Genomic DNA, 19,571 nt, shown 5'->3' on the forward strand with positions numbered 1-19,571 from the left:
GTGAGTGACTCTTCCTCTAGCAGTTAGTCCCAGAGTTCTCCTGCCCTCCTCAGCAACGATCACACATTGCCCAAAAGAATAAGGATTGCAGGATTGGGTCCTTAAGGGAATGTCTATATCGTAGATGAGAGCTAGCTTGGTTCCAGCTAGGGCACTAAAACTAGCAGTGTGGATATTGCAGAGATGCAAAGTGTGAGCTGCGTTTGAGAGCCAGATCTACTGCCTGAGACGTAATGTCTACACTGCTAGTTTTCACTCACTTGTGGCTAGTACAAGCCTGTCTTCTCACATCCACCTACAGTGTAGACATAGCCCTAAGGGTCTTCTTCAATCCACTGAGTCGTCCACTGAGTTTTGCTTGCAAAAGTGGCCTCCTCCTGAAGCCCTTACTCACACAGCTGGTAGTTACTCATGCATGTGCTCATAACAAAGCCAGCATGGTCACAAGAGTGACTTATGGTTACTCACGTAAGGTTGTGGCAGGATCAGACTCAAAAAGTGAAGAATTGGGCCTAGGTCAATTACACAGAATGAATTTGGAGCTGAACCCACGTTGCGAAGCCAGCAAGAGCTGTGTGTGCTCAGCACCTCTTAGGAATGGGCGAACAAACTTGTGTTGAGACTATGCGTAAACTACTCCCTGAAATAATGTAATCTGGAGCTCTGCACTGGGCCAATTTGTCACCAACAAAGGGCCACATTAAATAGTTTGAAAACTGTGTGATTCATGCATGACTTTTATATCCAAGTCGTCAAGTTCCCATGGGCTGCGAATGCCAGCACTTGGGAAACAGTGAGTTCTCAGTCTTTTAAAAACTTCCAGTCCAGACTGGTTGCCTTTCAAACATAAGTTATTGGGATCAATATGGGGGTAACCAGGTGAAATTATCCATCATTTGCAATTCAAGAGGTCAGGCTAGCTGATCTGATGGGTCTTTTTGGCCATCAGATCCATTAATCTATTAAAAAAACAAGAATAACTAAAATCTTTGGTGATTATTTCCAAAAGTGGTTTACAGCTTTGGGCCTAAATTCCAGCATTGCTGACCACCTCCAGATCATACTAAAGCCAACGGGAGCTGAAGCTTCTCAGAACTTCCAAAAATAATTCAAGCCCGATGGCCAAAATCGTGCAGCCTGTCCACCAATCAGGGTGTCTCCACTTTTTGGTGCCCAGTTTGTGAGAATGGAGACCTGGGTTTTCTGATTTGCTGAGCACTCTAAGTTTGCATGGATTTCTGTTGGGGTTGTGAGTGTGCAGCAATTTTGGAGAGAAAGCCCAGATTGGTTGATGTTAAACTGAGGAACCCAAAGTTAGTAGCTATTTTGCAAAATTTGGTTTGCAAAGACCCATCACCTGCAGGGTCCAACTTTTGGTAGATCTTTAGCACAATGTTCTTGTGTTGTTACTTAGGACCCTAGTACTTTCTTCATCCTTACTTTTGACATATGAGTTGTACCATTGGAGCCAATCATAGAACCATAGGGTTAGAAGGCACCACAACCCCTTCCAAGATGCAGGATTTGTTCTGTCTAAACCATCCAAGAAAGATGGCTATCCAGCCTCCTTTTGAAAACTTCCAGTGAAGGAGCTTCCACAACTTCCCAAGGCAGTCTGTTCTATTGTCCTATGAATAGTGATCTGCAAAATCCATAGATTAATAGATTTCAAAGGCAAGAGGGACCACTGTGGTCATCTGGTCTGAACTCTCACATAACACATTGCAGAAATCCACCAAGTGTTTCCTGCATCTAGCAAATTATGGTTGAATTTGAATGCATCATTCAGAAAGGAATCTGTTCTTTGGATAGGCTGGGATTTTCAAAAGATCCTGAGGGACTGGGTTGCCTAACTAATTTAGATTCCAAGACTCCAAGATATAAAGAATGCAGCACTTCTCTTGCTGAGTCCCTGCTCAGGAAAAGGTCCCACAATAGTTCTAATGGTTCTGTAACCAGGACTGAATTGAGGCAGGATCCAGGGAGCAGCCCTTAGGCTGGATGGTTGCCCTTGGACCCAGAGAGATATGGAGGTTGCCTACTTCCAGAGAGTATTGGAATCTGCTGTGGGGCAATGTTGACAGACCACTGAGCCAGTGGTATCATAATACTTTGCTGAGTTGGTGGTTGGCTGGATTGAATCCAGGCCTTACTCCAACTCACACCATCAATGAATTTGCTTTCTGAGGCTTGTTCTTTATGGCCCCAATTCAGCAAGGTATCTAAACGTGTGCCTAGTTTTTAAGGATGTTTGTTGTCCCATGGAACTCTGAGAATTCTCTTGTGCTTAAAGTTAAGCATGTCCTCAAGTACTTTGTGGAATTGGGGTATTAACTGCTCAGACGCTGAGGGAACTTTTACCCTGAACACCTCGGCACCTACAGGATGAGGCAGCAGTCAAGCAGGGGTTTTGTGGATCACGGTGGAGCCTAAAACTGGGCCTTAAGTGCTGAAAGCTGGGGTTTAGATGCCTAAATACCTTTGGCACCTTATAGACTAACAGACGTTTTGGAGCATGAGTTTTCGTGGGTGAATACCCACTTCGTCAGATGCATGCATCTGATGAAGTGGGTATTCACCCACGAAAGCTCATGCTCCAAAACATCTGTTAGTCTATAAGGTGCCACAGGATTCTTTGCTGCTTTTACAGATCCAGACTAACACCGCTATCCCTCTGATACTAAATACCTTTGTGACTCTGTGCCCCAGGCCTCACTTACTACTGCGTTGTCACTCAGTGAGCACCGTTGTGGGTTCCTTAGATTGTCAGCCATGGGCAGTGGGTATAATAGGCCAGAGGAGGCTCTGCCACCCTCAGTGCTGCCACAGCCACACCCACCAGACCCTAGTTCCTGGGTTTGGTGGCAAAATTTTTGTTTTATTATGCTCCATGCAGGTTCTGGGGTGGCTGAGGTGGCACATACCATGTCCTCATCCGCCCCGAAACCTGCATAGGGAATATCAAAAGCATCTTCTAACAGATCCTTTGGCTTTTCCCCTGGGAGGGTTGGGTCCTGGGAGGGGAGGCATGGCACGGCTTCTGCCAGTCCAGGGCTCCTGGGGTGTAGGGGGTGCTCAGGGCTTCGCCTAGCCCGAGGCTCCTCCAGTCAAGTTGGGGGGTACTTAGGGCTTTGGCCAGCCTAGTGCCCCTGCGGCCAGGGGAGGGGAGGTACTTGTGGCTCCAGCCACAGGAGGCTAGGGGTCTCGGGGCTTCGGCCATTGGCAGAAGGGGCGGAGCCAGGGGCTAGCCTCCCCAAAGGGGGGCTCCCCCCAGCACACATGTTGTCAGCACTTTGGGGTGTAATTGTCCTTTTGTTCTGCCTTTTGCAGTGCCTAGTCCATGACAGGGCCTCTGTGAACTATGGCAACAATAATACTGTTGCCTCTTTCCAACCCAAGCAGCTAGTCATAGTTCAGGACTCTGGGGAGTTCCCAGCTGGAAGCAGAAGCCAGTAGAGGATGGTGTTCGCTCAGATGCAGTCTTGTTTATTTACAAGAGATGTACCAAGTCCTGCTTCTCCAAACACATGAGGCGCTAGAAACAAAAGGAGCAGTTCCTCAGCTTATGGCCCCAAGCCTCTCTATCCAACAGATCCACAAGATCTCTTCAGATTTTGTCAGAGTTAAAAAAAATGCTTATAATGCACAACATTGTAATGATTCCCTTTGGAAGAGATTTTCACAAGATCGCTCAAGTGAGGTTCCTGTCTCTTATAAAGAGGATAGGAAAAGGGTAACATCATTTCTGGTGCTGCTTTTCCAGAATGACACAGGTTCTGGCCAGCGGGCTGGTCTCCTTCCAACCAAACTCTGGACCACTTGAAAAAGACTTGATGAACTGAAGAAAGAGATGAATTGACACAATCCCATCAGCTGCTATCTGATTCATGACCCAAACAAGGATGATACTCCTACATTCCTTGTACAGGAGAAAGGTAATATTTATGGTATATGAAACTATGATCATTTCCTTTGCCCTTCAGGCTTCTACAGTGCACTGCAAATGCCTAGTGAGACAGAGGGCAAAATGTTCAAAAGTGCCTAAGCCCCTTCAACAGGGGGGTCCTAAGTGAATAAGGTGCTTTTGAAAATGGGACTTAGAAGCTTTAAAACATTTTTAACCAGAAATTCTATAGGTGACGGGATGGATCATGTGATGATTGCCTTTCTGTTCACTCCCTCCAAAGAACTTGGCATTGGCCACTGTCGGCAGACAGGATACTGGGCTAGATGAACCTTTGGTCTGACCCAGTATGGCCATTCTTATGTTCTTATCTGTATATGTAAAAAAAAAATTTGGATAAAGCCAAGATTTTCAGACTTGACTCATGATTTTGTAAGTCTCCTTTTTCAGTGCCCAACAGGAGACATTTTAAATGGCCTTGAAAGTGCTGCGCGCCCACCCTCTGAAAATCACAAGCCACTTGCTACGTGGTGTAAATTATTCAGTGAAGAACAGCAACATTTGCTGAAGAATTTTTGTGATCAAAGAGCATCCAACCAGCTCTGTGTGTAGCGGGGTGGTCACCCACTCCTGCCCTGAAGTCCAACCTCCTGCTCAAAGCAGGACCAATTTCCAACTAAATCATACCAGCCAGGGTTTTGTCAAGCCTGACCTTAAAAACCTCTAAGGAAGGAGATTCCACTACCTCCCGAAGTAACCCATTCCAGTGCTTCACCACCCTCCTAGTGAAAAAGTTTTTCTTAATAGCCAACTTAAACCTAAACCTTCCCCACTGAGAACAGTCTAGATCCATCTTCTTTGGAACCCCCTTTCAGGTAGTTGAAAGCAGCTATCAAATCCCCCTTCATTCTTCTCTTCTGCAGATTAAACAATCCCAGTTCCCTCAGCCTCTCCTCATAAGTCATGTGCTCCAGTCCCCTAATCATTTTTGTTGCCCTCTGCCGAACTCTTTCCAATTTTTCCACATCCTTTTTATAGTGTGGGGCCCAAAACTGGATACAGTACTCCAGATGAGGCCTCACCAATGTCGAATAGAGGAGAATGATCATGTTCCTCATTCTGCTGGCAGTGTCCCTACTTATACAGCCCCAAATGCTGTTAGCCTTCTTGGCAACAAGGGCACACTGTTGACTCATATCCAGCTTCTCGTCCACTGTAACCCCTAGGTCCTTTTCTGCAGAACTGCTTCCTAGCCATTAGGTCCTAGTTTGTAATAATGAATGGGATTCTTCCGTCCTAAGTGCAAGACACTGCACTTGTCTTTGTATACACAGAGTCCTTGTTCTATGAGTCTATGAGTATATATATATCTTCTTACTGTATTTTCCACTGCATGCATCCGATGAAGTGGGTTTTAGCCCATGAAAGTTTATGCCTAAATAAATTTGTTAGTCTCTAAGGTGCCACAAGTACTCCTCATTCTTTTTGCTGATACAAACTAACATGGCTACCACTTTAAAATATGTTGCCCCAGTGCACGCTCCATTAGAGTCTGATCAGGATAGTGACTGAAAGTGACGTCACCCAATAATCTCGCTAAAGGATTCTGACCGGGAACAGTGGATGGGGGTTGCCCTGCTTCCATAACAGGGGTTTGGGAGCTAGTGGAGAAGGGTGAGGGCTGGCTGGGATTGGAGCATTGAGACTGGAGACACTTGGCAGGTATTGGGGAGTTGGGGTGGGTATGGAGGGGTAGGGCTGTGGGGGTCCCTGCTGCAGTGCAGCAAGCTGGAGTCTGCATCCCCCGCAGTGCATTGGGGCTGGTGCAGAGCAGCCCATGGGGCATGGTGGGAAGACAGCATCTGCCATGGGGGGGCAGGGCCTTTCCCAGCAAGGTCGGCATCTCCTGGAGCATCGCGGACCACTCCCCAGCATCACAGCAGCTTCCGCTTTCAGTCTCATACTGCTGGCCCCTCACCCTAGAAAGGAGATGGCCAGGCTGGACTGGCAGTAGCTGATGGGAAATGGAGGCAGGGAACACACTACATCTCCCATGGTGCCTCTGGGCTAGGATTGCCAACTTTCTATTCTCGCCACACCCCCTGCCTGCACCTTCCATTAGCCTGGTCAGTTCGTAACTCTGGGGTTCATAACTCTGAGGTTCTACTGTATCCCCATATTGACTGGGTACATGTCAGGACAGGATGCTGAGATAAAGTTTCTAGACACCATGAATATCTGCTTCTTGGAGTAGCTAGACCTGGAGCCAACAAGTGGAGAGGCCACCCTTGATTTAGCTCAAAGTGAAGCAAAGGATGTGGTCCAGATGGTGAATATAGTTGAAACACACAGTATTAGTGACCATGATATAATTAAATGTAAAATCCTTGGCTGGGGGAGAAAGGGGGAACGACACCAAAGAAACCCACCACAGTAGCATTTAATTTCCGAAAGGGAAACTACACAAAAATGAGAAAGCTTGTTAAATGGAAATTAAAAGGTACAGTTACAAAAATGAAATGCCTACAAGCTGCATGGAAACTTTTTTAAAACATCATAACAGAGTTTCAGATTAAATGTCTACTCCAAATTAAAAAACATAGTAAGAGGATTACTAAAGTACCACCATGGCACTACACAAAAGAATAAATGGACACAAATCTGACATCAAGAATTACAACATTCAAAAACCAGTCGGCGAACACTTCAACCTCCCTGGTCACTCAATTACAGACCTAAACAAAAAAACTTCAAAAACAGATTCCAACGAGAAACTACAGAACTGGAATTAATTTGCAAACCAGACATCATCAAATAAGGCCTGAATAAAGACTGGGAGTGGATGGGTCATTACACAAAGTAAAAGTTATTTCCCTGTGCTATTTTTGCTCCTACTGTTACTCGCACCTTTTTGTCAGCTGTTTGAAATAGGCCATCCTGATTACTTTAAAAGTGATTTTTTCCTCCTGCTGATAATAGCCCACTTTAATTGATTTGTCTCATTAGAGTTGGTAAGGCAACTCCAATCTTTTCATGTTCTCTGTGTGTGTATATATATCTTCCTACTGTATTTTCCACTCAATGCATCTGATGAATTGAGTTTTAGCCCATGTAAGCTTATGCCCAAATAAACTTGTTAGTCTCTAAGGTGCCACAAGTAATTCTCTTTCTTTCTTAAAAATAAATTAAAAAGAGGTGCTTAGAGGCATTAAGGCATCTTTTAAAAATTGGAAGTTAAATCCTACTGAGGAAAATAGAAAGAAACAAACTCTGGCAGGTCAAGTATAATAATTAGGCAGGTCGAAAAAGAATTTGAAGAGCAACTAGCCAAAGTCTCAAAAATCAACAGCAAAGAAATGTTTAGCTACATCTGAAGCAGGAAGCCTGCCAAACAATCAGTGGAGTCACTGGACAATCGAGGTGGTAAAGGAGCACTCCAGGAAGACCAGGCCCTTGCAGAAAAGCTAAATGAATTCTTTGTATCTGGCTTCACTGCTGAGGATGAGAGGGAGGTTGAAAATCCAGACTCCTAGGTTTTATTCCCAATTTTGGGAGGAGAATGAATCAGGACACCTGGGTTCTATTCTCAGCTGGGCCAGTGACTCAGACAAGTAACTTGGGCCCAGATCTCACAGATATTTAGGTGCTTAATTCCCAGTGAGAGTTATACACCTCAGTACCTTTGAGGAGCTGCACCTTCACCTATTTCAGAGCCTGTTTCTCCACTTGTAAAATGGTGACAATGATGCCTACCTTTGGGCTACGCACGGAAAGGAAAATTCTGCTGTGAAATACACCAGTTTAAACCTGGAGCAACTCCACTGAAGTTAACAGGGTTATGTCAGTGTTAAGTGAGAGAACAGTATGGTAAGAAGCATGGTACACAAGAGATTTTATTATTTTCCTTTGCAGATTTTGCCAAGATTTTCCACATTTATGTTACCCACAAATGTTATTGAAGTCCTGCATTGCAGATGCCTCCCCCTAGCCTTTGTTGACTCTGAATCTGGATATATATTAGGATTGTCAAAGGCTTGTGAGGGTATTAGGTGCCTATGGAAGTTAGGGTACTTAGGTACTTTTGAAATCCCACTAGATACTTTTCAGCATCTTTAGGTGCCTAAACGACCTGGCTCTCTACTGCCATTATCTTTTCGTATTTTCCAGTCCTGGGACTTCAGAATGACGAAAATCCAAAGTGATATATAAATGTGAAATATGTTTATTGATATTACACTATTTGTAAGGGGGTTGGAAATCAAAATGACCCCACCATTACAGGGCTAAATTTCTTAAAACTAGGAGCCTAAATTCAGATTCCTAAACTCTGATTTAGCCTCCTAAATACGTGACTTTCAGAAATGCTGAGCAGGGTTGCTCAGTACTTTTGAACGTCAGCCCAATTTACAGCCCACATACGGATTTCTGGACAGTGCCTCTGAAAACTTCAGCCTAGCTTTTCAAATGTTGGCTCAAGATTGTATTCCCTAATACAGACTGAAAAATCTTTGAGATTTCACAGAAAACCACGGGTTTCTGTCACACACATTTTCCTAAAATCAGCTCTGTAAAGGTCTTTTGACACATGGTTTGCAGCCACGGATTAATGTTTCTACCTCTCGTTCACTTCAATCAGAGAAATAACACTGACTAGTTCGTGTTCTCAGCCAATTGCAAAGCAGCTCTCTTCCCTGTCCCACTTACCGCTTCCTCTTATCTGTCTCTCTTTCACCCTCACTGCACTTCCTGTATCCTGTTTCTATACTCCGAGACCGAGGTTAGCGTGGTGGGGAAGTTGCAAGTTCTCTAATGCGGTTTGAATCGTTTGCTGGCCACCCACGTGTTAGGATCGAACCCCGTGCTCAGACTGTAGGTGGTGGAGAGCGGTGTTCCGGCGGAGGGAATCGGGCCCTGGGGCTGTTGAATTCAAAACAGGTGGGTCACCCAGTTAGGTGGGGTCGAAGGCAGAAGGTTAGTGGGAAAATGGTCTGTTAAAACTGTGAGGTTGTGCTGAAATTCCCATTGAATTCGCAGTATCTGGGCGAAACGGCTGGCCTGATTTGTCCCTGGGTTTTAATAAATGACCATGTGGCTGGCCGCAGCGTTTCTCTTCAGGCCTGCATGAAGCGACACGTGCTGTGGAAAGAGTTTATTACTCATCTCTTCTCCCCCGCCTGCCCCCGATGTGCTGTGGTGACTTGTTTCAGGGCAGGCAGGGAGCGTGCTGCAGAGCTCGGGAGCGAACCCATGAGCTAAATTCTGCCCTTTAATCCAGTGAATCCTCCTCGAGGGGGAGCAAAGTCCTGGGGCCAGTTCCTGCTGCTATAACCAAACCATAATAAACAGCAGGAGTTTTGTGTACGGGTGTATGTCCCTTTAAGAGGAAAAAGCACATGGGAGGAGGCGGGGGAAGGCGGTGAAGGCTGAACAAAGGATGCCCTTGCTGCAGGGGGAGCAGGGTTAGGAAGGTGGCTTCCCACTTCCACCACGTGTTCTAGGGCTAGCAGCCTCCTTCAGGGTGTGGAATGAGTTGGGAGGGGGTTTGACTTGGGGTTCAGAAGCGCTGCTGGCAATGGTAAGATTGCTCATGCGGGGGATGTGTTTGGGGGAAGGATGGGAGCTGAAGGTCCCTCCAGACCTCCATTTTGCTCCTGTCTCTAATGTAATAGCTGTGGTGGTGTTGGATGTGTTCTGGTTGCCAAGTTTTGGTCTGTGTATCCTAAACCACGGTTTGTATCCCTTCATTTTAGGCTGAAAATGGAATTGATTTTCTGGGAGGAAACAATTGCTTTGGACCAGTGCCATGTTCCAGATATGGGGAGCAATGAGCTGGTATGAGATTCCCCTTCCTCTGTAAGAAGTCAATCTCTTGCCCAGGGATCTAAACTCTATATAACAGCAAAACTGTTGAAATCTAGGAGCAACTATAGTGGGTTAGAAGAGGGGGGCTGGGAATCAGGACCCCTGAGTTTTATTCCCAACTTTGGGGGAGTGTGAACCAGTGGCTAGAGCAAGGGAGTCCAGCCTAGCTGTAGAGAAGGGAGACTCCTGGATTTTAATTGTCTACGTCTCTTTAAGGGCTTCACCAAGACGGGTAATTTCCAGGGCCGCCCAGAGGATTCATGGGGCCTGGGGTCTTTAGTGGTGGGGGGGCCCCCCTTCCGTGTTAATTCAGTGGTGGGGGGTCCTTCCGCTCTGAGACCCGCTGCCAAAGTGCCCTGAAGACCCGTGGCAAGGGCCCCTGCTGCTGAATTACCGCCAAAGACCTGGCACTTAGTCAGCGGGTCCCGCTTTGGCAGTAATTCGGCGGCGGGGAGTCCTTCTGCTCTGGGGCAGAAGGACCCCCTACCACCGAAGATCCAGAGCAGAAGAAGCTCCGGGGGCCCGGGCCCCACGGGAGTTTCCGGAGCCCCCAGAGCGAGTGAAGGACCCCGCTCCAGGGGCTCTGAAAAACTCTCATGGGGGCCCAGGGCCTGGGGCAAAGTGCCCCACTTGCCCTCCCATCCCCCCGAACGGCCTTGGTAATTTCCAACCTGGAGCGAGGACTCTATAGTATTCTTGTTAGGTGGTCTGGCAGGCAGGACCATGATCTATCTCCCTTCCCCCAGTTAGTGCAGGCTGAGATGTGTCAAACCTTCAGCTCTGGCCTTTGGCTTATAGCAGATGTTTTTCAGCTCTGACTTTATCAAAGTGTCTGTTTCCAGTTGTGTTGACCGATCCAGCATTCAGCTACGATCATGGAGTGTAGTAGGAGTGACTTGTGGCTTTTGGGCCTTGCTAACCTACTAGCTTGTGAGTGTCTTGAGGCCTTCAGGCTGGTGTTGCCTTAGTGATGTGAACATCAGATTTTAAATCCTCATCGTCCAGGATTGGTTCTTCTCTTCCTCTGCAGAGAAATTAATGCTATTGGTCTGAAGCTGTTCAGGTCTCTTGCATGGGGTGTGAACAAAATTTGAGATCCTGTCTGCTCACTGTGGACGTTAAAAGGGCCATAACCACGTGGTTCTCGGGCAATATTCAGAGCCAGGGGCCCAGCTCTTCCAACATTTGGGGCTGGGCGCCCCCCCAGGTCCCACCTGTGGCCCCGCCAGAGAGTCCCGTGGTCCCTATTTGCTGCGCCCACTTGCCTTTCCGGGGCCTCAGAGCACAGCATCTCTGTCTTTGTCTCCTGCATGCTGCTTCCCTGCAGCAACTGCTGCCACAGGGTCCTAGTGCCCCCACTTCCCACTGCCAGGGCACACTGACTCTGAGCCTGTCCTTCCCTCTCAGACCCTTCCCTTTTCCGGCAGGACCCTCCATCAGTACAGCCCCTCCACCCTCAGTCACTGCTCCTGCCTCATGCTGGACAAGGAGACAGTCCCATCCCTCACCCCTAGTGAGGCTACAGTCAGGGGCAACTACAGGGGAGGAGACGCACGCAGCACCCCCCAGCACCCACCACGGGGGAGCAGAGGGAGATTCCTGGACCTGGGAGGGGCCCTAGGAGCACATGCAGTGATGGTGGTAGGGGTGAGTGTGCTGCTGAGGGGCTCCTCCCCCAGGGCTCTCTGCTGCTGGCAGGGAAAGGGCTGGCGGGAGTCCTTCTCTCTGGCCCCTGTCGTGGAGCAGCCTGCCTGCACCCCAAACTCATCCCCAACCCTGCCCCACCCCAGAGCCCATACTCCCAGTCAGAGCCCTCACCCCCCCACTGCACCCTCTACCTGAGCCCCTCCAGCACCCCAAACATCTTATCCCCAGTCCTAGCCAGAGCCCTCACGTCCCCACTCCTACTCTTGCCCTCAGCCCTTCCCACACCCCAAGCCCCCCATTGCCAGCCCCAAACAGACCCCTCACTACCTATATCTCTACTCTCACCCTAAGCCCCCCCCCACACTCCAAACCTCTCAGCTCTGCACCCCATCCCTCTGCACCCCTCCCATCCCCAAACTCCTTCCTAGAGCCTGCACCCCAATCCCCTGCCCCAGCCTAGGGCCTGCACCCCAGACCTCCTCCCTCACCCAAACTCCCTCCCAGAGCCTTGGGCAGGTTGGAAGGTGGAGTCTGGACAGGGATGGGTTCTTGGCACTGCCAAAATTTCTACAAACATGCCACCCCTCTTTGTAAGCATAGTAGGGAGCTTAGCCAATTGTCTGTCTGCTAAAACAAGGGTTCTCAACCTTTTTCTCTGAAGTCTCCAGAAAATGCTATTAAAAACTCCAGGGTCCAGCAGGGGTGGGTGAGTGGGTGTGGGGGGAGGGATGGGGGGGTGTCTGGGCTTCAGGGGAGCAGGAGGGGCATTTGCCCGGCAGAGCTTGGGGCTTTAGCTCTGCGGGGCTCGAGGCTCTGCGTTTTCTGTCCTAGGCCCCTTTCAAGGCTGATTCCCCACTCAGGCACTCTGAGTGCAGAAGGTGGGGAGCCCACAAGGATTCTGAAAACAAATACATGCCACTCCAGGCTTGTACTAAAGTCCTTTAGTTTCAGTTTCTCTCTGACCTTGGACTGGTAGATGCTGCCACCACCCAAATGCAGAACCCTTTTGAGGCCCAGGAAGGCGCACTTGGGGATTCCTTCCTGTGAGGTACCCTCAAGCCCTTTAACCCTCCTCCCCGCTTCCGGGGAAGAGCTGAGAAAGAAGGGGAAAAAAATGGGGAAATCAGTTCTTGCCACCAGGTAGTTAAACAACATGTGCACAAACCTCTTCGGACACACAAATCCAATTCTACTCTTAAAGGTATTCTTTTTCTTTTTTTAATTAATATTTACGTCTGGGAATTTAGGCTTTTGCTAGATTTAAAAAAACAATTACAAGAATTAAGCATCAAGAATAGTTACAAGCAAAACAAAAGCAGCTGGGGTTAGCACAGAGGAGTCCACAATAAAAAAAGAGAAACCAAAATGCATCATCCTAAACATTTCCTAATCTACTTACTTACTCGGGGTTCCAAATTAATAGTTTCTAGGTATGATACTGAGGATTTTTCATACCTGACCCCAGGCTTCTTACACTATAGCTCTGCCCTGTCCCCTCTCTCCGGGAGAACAACCTCAAACAGACAAAAAGGGAATCTTTGTTTCAATATTAAAAAGTTCTAGCCTTCTCACTGGCTCTTTTGGCCAGGTGCCCACTCACTACTTTTTCCCTATGCATAGCAGTGAAACTTTTTTTAACTCTGTACAGCAGAGGTGGGCAAACTACAGCCTGAGCTCCTGCCCCAGGAGGCTCGCCTCCAGCCTGTTTCCCCTACTGTTCCCCCTCCCCTGCAGCCTCAGCTTGCCCGAGTGCAATGCTCTGGCTATAGGGATGTGAGCTCCTGGGGAAGTGCAGCTGCAGGGCCTGACCTGACCAGGTGCTCTGTTCTGCACGGTGGCGTGGCTGGCTCCAGCCAGATGGTGCAGCTTCCTGTCCTGCTGCTCTGGCGGTGTGGCTATAGCATCGCCAGCCACTGGTGCTCCAGGCAGCATGGTAATGGCAGGGGCGGGGGGTTGGATAGAGGGCAGGGGAGTTTGGGGTGGGCGTTGGGGCGAGGGTGTGGATAGGGCTTGGGGCGGTCAGAGTGCAGGGAACGGGGGTTGAATAGGGGCAGGGATCCCCTGGGGCAGGGGTCGGGGGGGGGACAGGGAGAAGGGGTGTTTGAATGGGGCAGAGGTTCCCGGGGGGCTGTCAGGAAGGGTGGGGGTTGGTGTGGCGGGGGATCCAGGGGCTGCCAGGGAACAAAGGGAGTTGGATGAGGCAGGAGTCCCAGGGGGACGTCAGGGAACAGGGGGGTGGTAGATGGGGCAGAAGTTCCTGGGAGTGGGGGCTTAGAGGGCAAGAAGTGGGGTGGGGGGGTGTTGGATGGGGGGGCAGGCCATGCCTGGCTGTTTGGAAGGCACAGACCCCCTCCGCTCCCCCACCTTACAAGCCCTCTATACAATTTTGGAAACTGGATGCGACCCTCAGGCCAAAAAGTTTGCCCACCCTTGCTTTAGAGGTAGCGCAATTAGAGAACAGCAACTAAGAGGGATTTTATAGCTGCTGGCTGGCTGGATGCCCATAAAAGGGGGAGTTCCTGCCCAACTTCTTTTATCACAGCGCCAGCCAGCCCAATGCCAGCCCTGCTTCATGGACCAGCTGCGGGCCCCCAGTTGAGAACCGTTGTGCTGAAATATCCCCCCCCACCCTTCTCCTGTTGCACCTTGCTCTGGCTGTCTCTCTCCACCTAGAAGTGACTTCATTTTCGTCCTGCTGTCTTCCCCTCCTTGTATAGTGTTAGCTCTTCCTGCCTAGCTATGCCCAGGTAGAACTAGCCTGTGGTGTGCTGGGGAATTTGGGTTTAGATGGGTCCAGAAGCAACTCTGATCTCTAGTATAGCTGCAGTAGCAGGGCAGAGGAAGAGGGTTTGTGGATCATGGTCTTATGAATGTTTCTTTTCCTGTTTCAGATGGTGAAGAGGCTGGAGACTGAATCCCCAACCCCACAAAACGATTGGGGCTGAAGAGGACAAATGAAGTAACTAATGTTGAAAATGGGCTGAAATGAAACATTCTGGACCTGGAGCACACAGGACAGTATGGGGTAAGAGTCTCCTGCTGAGTAGGGCCTTAAAGAAAAGGGACTGAGTGGTTTTACAGCCTACATGAGCTGAGTTAAGGATAATCAGCTCCTGTGCTTTCAGGGCTTGCTCTGATCTCTGTGAGGGGTAGTGGGGAGTAGTCAGAGGTGTGTTGCTGGAGGTATAGGGTGACCAGATGTCCCGATTTTTAGGGACAGTCATGATTTTTGGGTCTTTTTCTTATAGAGGCTCCTATTACCTCCCCACCCCCTGTCCTGATTTTTCACACTTGCTGTCTGGTCACCCTATGGAGGCAGGATGCTTGACTTGATGGGCCCATCCACTGTTTTATTAGTAGTTATATTACACTGTTGCCTAGAGGCCTTACTGTGCTGGAGGTTGTAGAGTCACTTAAAGAGACCATCCCTGTCCCAAAGATATTTTGTTGGCTTTGTCTGCTTAGGTTATAAAGGATGGAAGACAGGAAGTATCAGCATTACAGATGAGGAGAGCTGAAGGCTGAGATTTTTCAAAGGAGCCCAGTGGAGTTAGGCACCCAAACCAGAGATTTTAAAGGACTTATTTGAGGTCACCCAGGGAGCCTGTGGCAGAGCTGAAAACTGAGCCCAAATGTCCCAGTCCAGAGCCTTAACCACACAACTATCTTGAGGATGGGTGTTGATTGGAGACCCGGCCCACAAGACATTTCTTCTCAGACCCATGAGACCCTTCTGTGCTTTGTCACTGGTAGTGTCACAGCTGGGTCTGAGGGCATGGGTAGAGTCTGCCATGAGTATATTCAATCCATCTTTCACCTGATGACATGTGCCCTGAGCAGACCCCACTGCATTGCGGATGGAGAAACGCATTAACTCCCTCTCCCATTTTGAGCCTGCAATGAAATCTAGTAGATGTAGTTAAGGTTTAACGCCTGGAGGAACCATTATAACTAGATAGACTGACTCCCTGCATCATAGGGAACATAGAAAGTCACAGAGCAATCCCCACTATGACTCCCTGACTCCTTCCCATTTCTAAAACTCAACCATTATCCCCCCTATCCCTGCATGCTGCTTTTAAATAGTTCCCTGCACTAGCCCTTCTCACCTCACTGCGTCTCCAGGTAACTTCACTGTGCCATTTCCCTGGCTGGAACTGCTGTGCCCTTAGAAGCTGCTTGTATGGCCTTATTGAAAAGCCAGATCTTTATAGGCCAGACGAAACTGTTAGATTGCCTAGTCTGAGCTCTAGTTTAATACCAGCCGGAGAACTTCACCTAGCGATCCCGCTGATTGTATTTGAGTAACACATCCCTCCTAGAAAGGCATCCGTCTCTAATTTTTCAGCGTCCTTATTAAAATTTGGACACCAGAACTGGATGCGATAATCCAGTATCAGACTCACCAGTGCCATATACATGGGTGAAATCACCTCCCTGCTTCTACTGGCTAGTACCTGTTTATGCATGTGGGGATTTTATCTGTCATCTTTTTGCAGGTGGAGTTGGGAAGCTCGGGAGCCCATGTTGGAACATGAGGCAGTTGGATGAGGAAGCAGCTAAAATTCTCAACCACTTGAGGTTTCAGAGTCCTGGTTGGTGGTTTGTGTGTGGGAGGGGCAGCCACATTGCCACTTGTAGGACTTGGAGGGGTCTGCTGTGATGAACTGCATGTTCAGTCCGTGTTTCACCTGATCTACCCTGATTACACACATGCCCTAAGCAGACTAATGAAACAAACATCTGTAGCTGAGGTCTGACTTGGGGGAAAGCTGATGTTCTAATGGTCTCCAATGCAACCATAAGTCCCAGACAGTGAGGAGAATAAGTAGCAGATCCATGCAAACTCTTCAGAAACTTGGTTCTGGTTTTTGTGCAAATGAAAAGAGTATAGATACAAGGAAAGGTTTTCCATGTAGTTGATAGCTTTTTTTTTTCCTTCCCTTCTTTCTCTCTCTCTCTCCATTAACTTGGAAATATTTCCTCCTTGTATCTATAGGGGCAGGAACTCTAAAAACAAAATTGGATGGTTTCTCCTCACTCCTCACCCTGGATCCCTTATAGGAATCACAGATGTAAGTACTGCTGGAAGTTCGTATCCATCCAGTTGCTTAGCATGGCCTCATATTGGTACCTGAGGCCAATGTCACCATGGGGGCAGGTACGGGACGAGAAAGAGGTACTATGGCAGACCTAGCAGTAACAAATGTCTGGCATAGCGTATACCATGCATTCCTCATTCAGTGACAAACAGTCTCTGAATTGATCTTCCAAACATTGCCAGGCCATCTTTCATTACCTGAAGCTGCAGATGCCTTCAGAAAGCCCTATCTTTCTGCACACATGGATAGGAACTCCTTTCTGCAGGATTTTAATAAGGAAACTACTTAGTAAAGGTTTGCTCATTAGGGAAATTCATGGTATATCTCTCTAGGGAATCCTGTTGCTTTCAGAGCTGCTCATTTAAGGGAGAGTGGCCATGATGACTGTTCCTCTTACTGCCATGAGCCATGGGCAGTGAGATTTTGTGTCATCGCAGATTAAACTTGGCCTTTCTTCACTCAGAATGCTCCTGGATGGGTTTGGCCATCCATTGGCACGTCTGAATTTTGCGGGGTCAGACACTCAAAGAGGCAGAGAGGGACTGGACTTTTGGGAAAGAAATGGGGTTGAAAAACCAGCTGTTCTGTACATATTTCTCTGTAAACTTTGGGCAGTGGGCTATGGTAACCAGATAGTAATTTTACAATGTGAGCTGAAAGATTGCCTGAGCTGAAGCAGTAGGAGCTATGCTGGCCTCAGCTGGAGGGGTTAGTGCAGTTAAGCTATCTAGTTTTCCAAGAGGCAACTGTGTGCTGCATTCTGCATCTTTAATACTGAGATTCCTTATCTTTACAGGGATGATTTTGAGATGAGCCTTCAAGGAAAATGTATCTTTCTCTCCATCAATGTCAACTGTAAGAGAGAATTTGGGCCCTGAAAATAAAAGTTTTGGCCTCTCTCTGACCTGTATTACAAGGACTCTTCAAAGTTATGTCTAGGAAAGTCTGTACTAAAAACAGGATTAAACTAGAATGGATGTGTAAAAGTTGGGTATTTTTTGTAAAAACGTTCAGTGGTAGAACTGAGGAAGAAATGGAGCTTTCTCAACTGTAATCCACTGGTCTGAATTCAGCCCAGGTCAGTAGTGGTTGTGGTTGGGATTTTCACAGGAGACTTAAGGGCTTTAGATGGCATGCCGCTTTAGGCGCTTTTTGAAAATCCCAGATATTTTTAAAGCTCTTAGTCACTGTAATATCTGTGGACTTGTACAAAATTGAGGCTACGGATAGTTAATCAACATTGGTCTATTTATATTGCTGGGTCCAAAATTACTTTCCACTCTTCTGTGAATTTACTTTCCTGTGTCCACTGTCTGTCTTGTATTACCAACACCATTTAGATTAGGCTGAGATTTTCAAATGTGCACAGGATTTGGACTCTCAGTTCCCATTAAAAAAAATAATGGGAATTTAACAGGCATATGCCATAGACTTGAAAATCCTTAACCTAAATGTATTTAAACTACGTCTCCCTCAGTCGCCTGACACCAGCGCAGACCCTTATTTCATGCTCCTAATGTTGTCATCCTCTCTAATCCTTTTTTCTCTCCACCCCAAATATGTAGATCCTTTCCCACTAAGTGGGCAGCCATCACTGCACATCACCTACATATTACAGCTCTTGTGTTGAACACCAGGGAGACAGTGAGAGAGATGGAGCTGAGCACTAGGGCTGTGTGAACTGACTTCAGCAATGTGTGGTTTTGAGTTTAGACATCCTGGGTTACATGGAAGTCAGGACAAAATCTCAATGTCATGAGCAGAGATGCCAAGCTGGACCCTCAAAACCAGGGCCATCCCAGAAAACATGGGCCATTTGGTCATCAAGAGTTTTAACGGGTTTGTAGGGATTCAGCTGAACATAAAAAAAACAAGCATTTCCCCAAAACCATGTTTTTAAAGCAGAATGAATCTAAAAATGTTGTAATTATCCTATTTGTCAATCATTTGGAACTCCTCCTTATGCAGAACTTGCAGTTTTATTCTTTTCATGTGATTTGCCTTTTTACTGTGTGTGACAGTCTCACTCAATTTGATAGCATTTCTGTGTATTTGTCTGTACATGTGTAATGTGATCACTTTTCAACACTATGCTCTCCTTTCCAGTTTTTTCAGGGAATATTTGAGGTGCTGAGGGCCAAGAATCTATTGATTTTGGAGAAAATTGGAAAACTGAAGGGGAAAGTGGAGAGGGAGAGAGAGCTGGATGGATACACAGAGCCCCTGCTAGCTGTGTAGCACAACTGCAGATTCAAGCAACTCTGCAATTAACTATAGACTCAAGAACTGGTTAATGGCAGCCATTAACCCCTTTTCCCCCATAACAATGCCCCTATCTAATGTGTGTGTCCTGCTGTCATAAACAGATAGCTAAAGGTTAATGTCTCTTTCACCTGTAAAGGGTTAACAAACAGTGACCTGCAACACCTGACCAGAGGACCAATCAGGAAACAAAATACTTTCAAATCTGGGTGGAGGGAAGCCTTTTTGTTTTTTTGGGTTTGTGCGTTGTTCTCTCTGGGTCCTGGACGGGACTAGAGGTGCAACCAGGGTTTTGCCAATCTCCCTGCTACAGTTTCTTATCTATTCAGAATTGTGAGTAAGAAAAAAGGCGGTTATAGTCTTTTAATTTGTTTTTCTTTTTTGCATATGTGTACTTGCTGGAAGTAGCTTAAATTGTGTTTCTGCTGGAGAAAGTTTCTTTCCATTGTTTATAAGTTGAAAGACCCTGTAACTTTTTACCATCTCAATTGCAGAGATAAACCTTTTATTTTTTCTTTCTTTTTTTTTATTAAAGGTTTTGCTTTAAGACCTGCCTGATTTTTTTTTTCTCCTAGTTAAGGCTCAAAGGAACTGAGTCTGTGTCCACCAGGGAATTGGTGGGGAGAAGGGAAAGAGAGCAGGGAGGGAAAGGTAAATTCCCTCTTTGTGTTAGATTCACGGAACTTGAAACTGTATTGCCTCTGGGCAGGACCGGCGCTAGGGGTTTGAGCGCCCTAGGCGCACGGCAATTTTGCTGTCCCGCCGCTCCGCTGGAGCTGCCGCAGTGGTGCCTG

At 47.5% G+C, this 19,571-nt stretch overlaps 1 long non-coding RNA gene and 2 other non-coding genes across 6 annotated transcripts; all 3 read left to right on the top strand.

The window, feature by feature from the left end:
* Positions 1 to 8,662: 8,662 nt before the first annotated feature.
* LOC115638313 lies at positions 8,663 to 18,940 on the top strand. 4 transcript variants are annotated; one of them, XR_003997417.1, is made up of 5 exons: positions 8,663 to 8,839; positions 9,655 to 9,736; positions 14,305 to 16,488; positions 17,312 to 17,593; positions 18,622 to 18,940. It is a non-coding gene; the product is annotated as an uncharacterized LOC115638313 (long non-coding RNA). The 4 variants fall into 4 exon arrangements; XR_003997416.1 differs by having other exon boundaries at positions 14,305 to 15,994; positions 16,413 to 16,488; positions 17,312 to 18,940; XR_003997418.1 differs by having other exon boundaries at positions 8,663 to 8,875; positions 17,312 to 18,940.
* On the top strand, positions 16,065 to 16,142 carry LOC115638435. The gene has a single exon (XR_003997438.1). It is a non-coding gene; the product is annotated as a small nucleolar RNA SNORD126 (small nucleolar RNA).
* LOC115638440 lies at positions 16,894 to 17,040 on the top strand. Its single transcript, XR_003997442.1, has one exon. It is a non-coding gene; the product is annotated as a small nucleolar RNA SNORA79 (small nucleolar RNA).
* Positions 18,941 to 19,571: the final 631 nt, after the last annotated feature.

The sequence above is a fragment of the Gopherus evgoodei genome, chromosome 21 (genome assembly GCF_007399415.2).
Source record: "Gopherus evgoodei ecotype Sinaloan lineage chromosome 21, rGopEvg1_v1.p, whole genome shotgun sequence".
Taxonomy (NCBI): domain Eukaryota; kingdom Metazoa; phylum Chordata; order Testudines; family Testudinidae; genus Gopherus; species Gopherus evgoodei.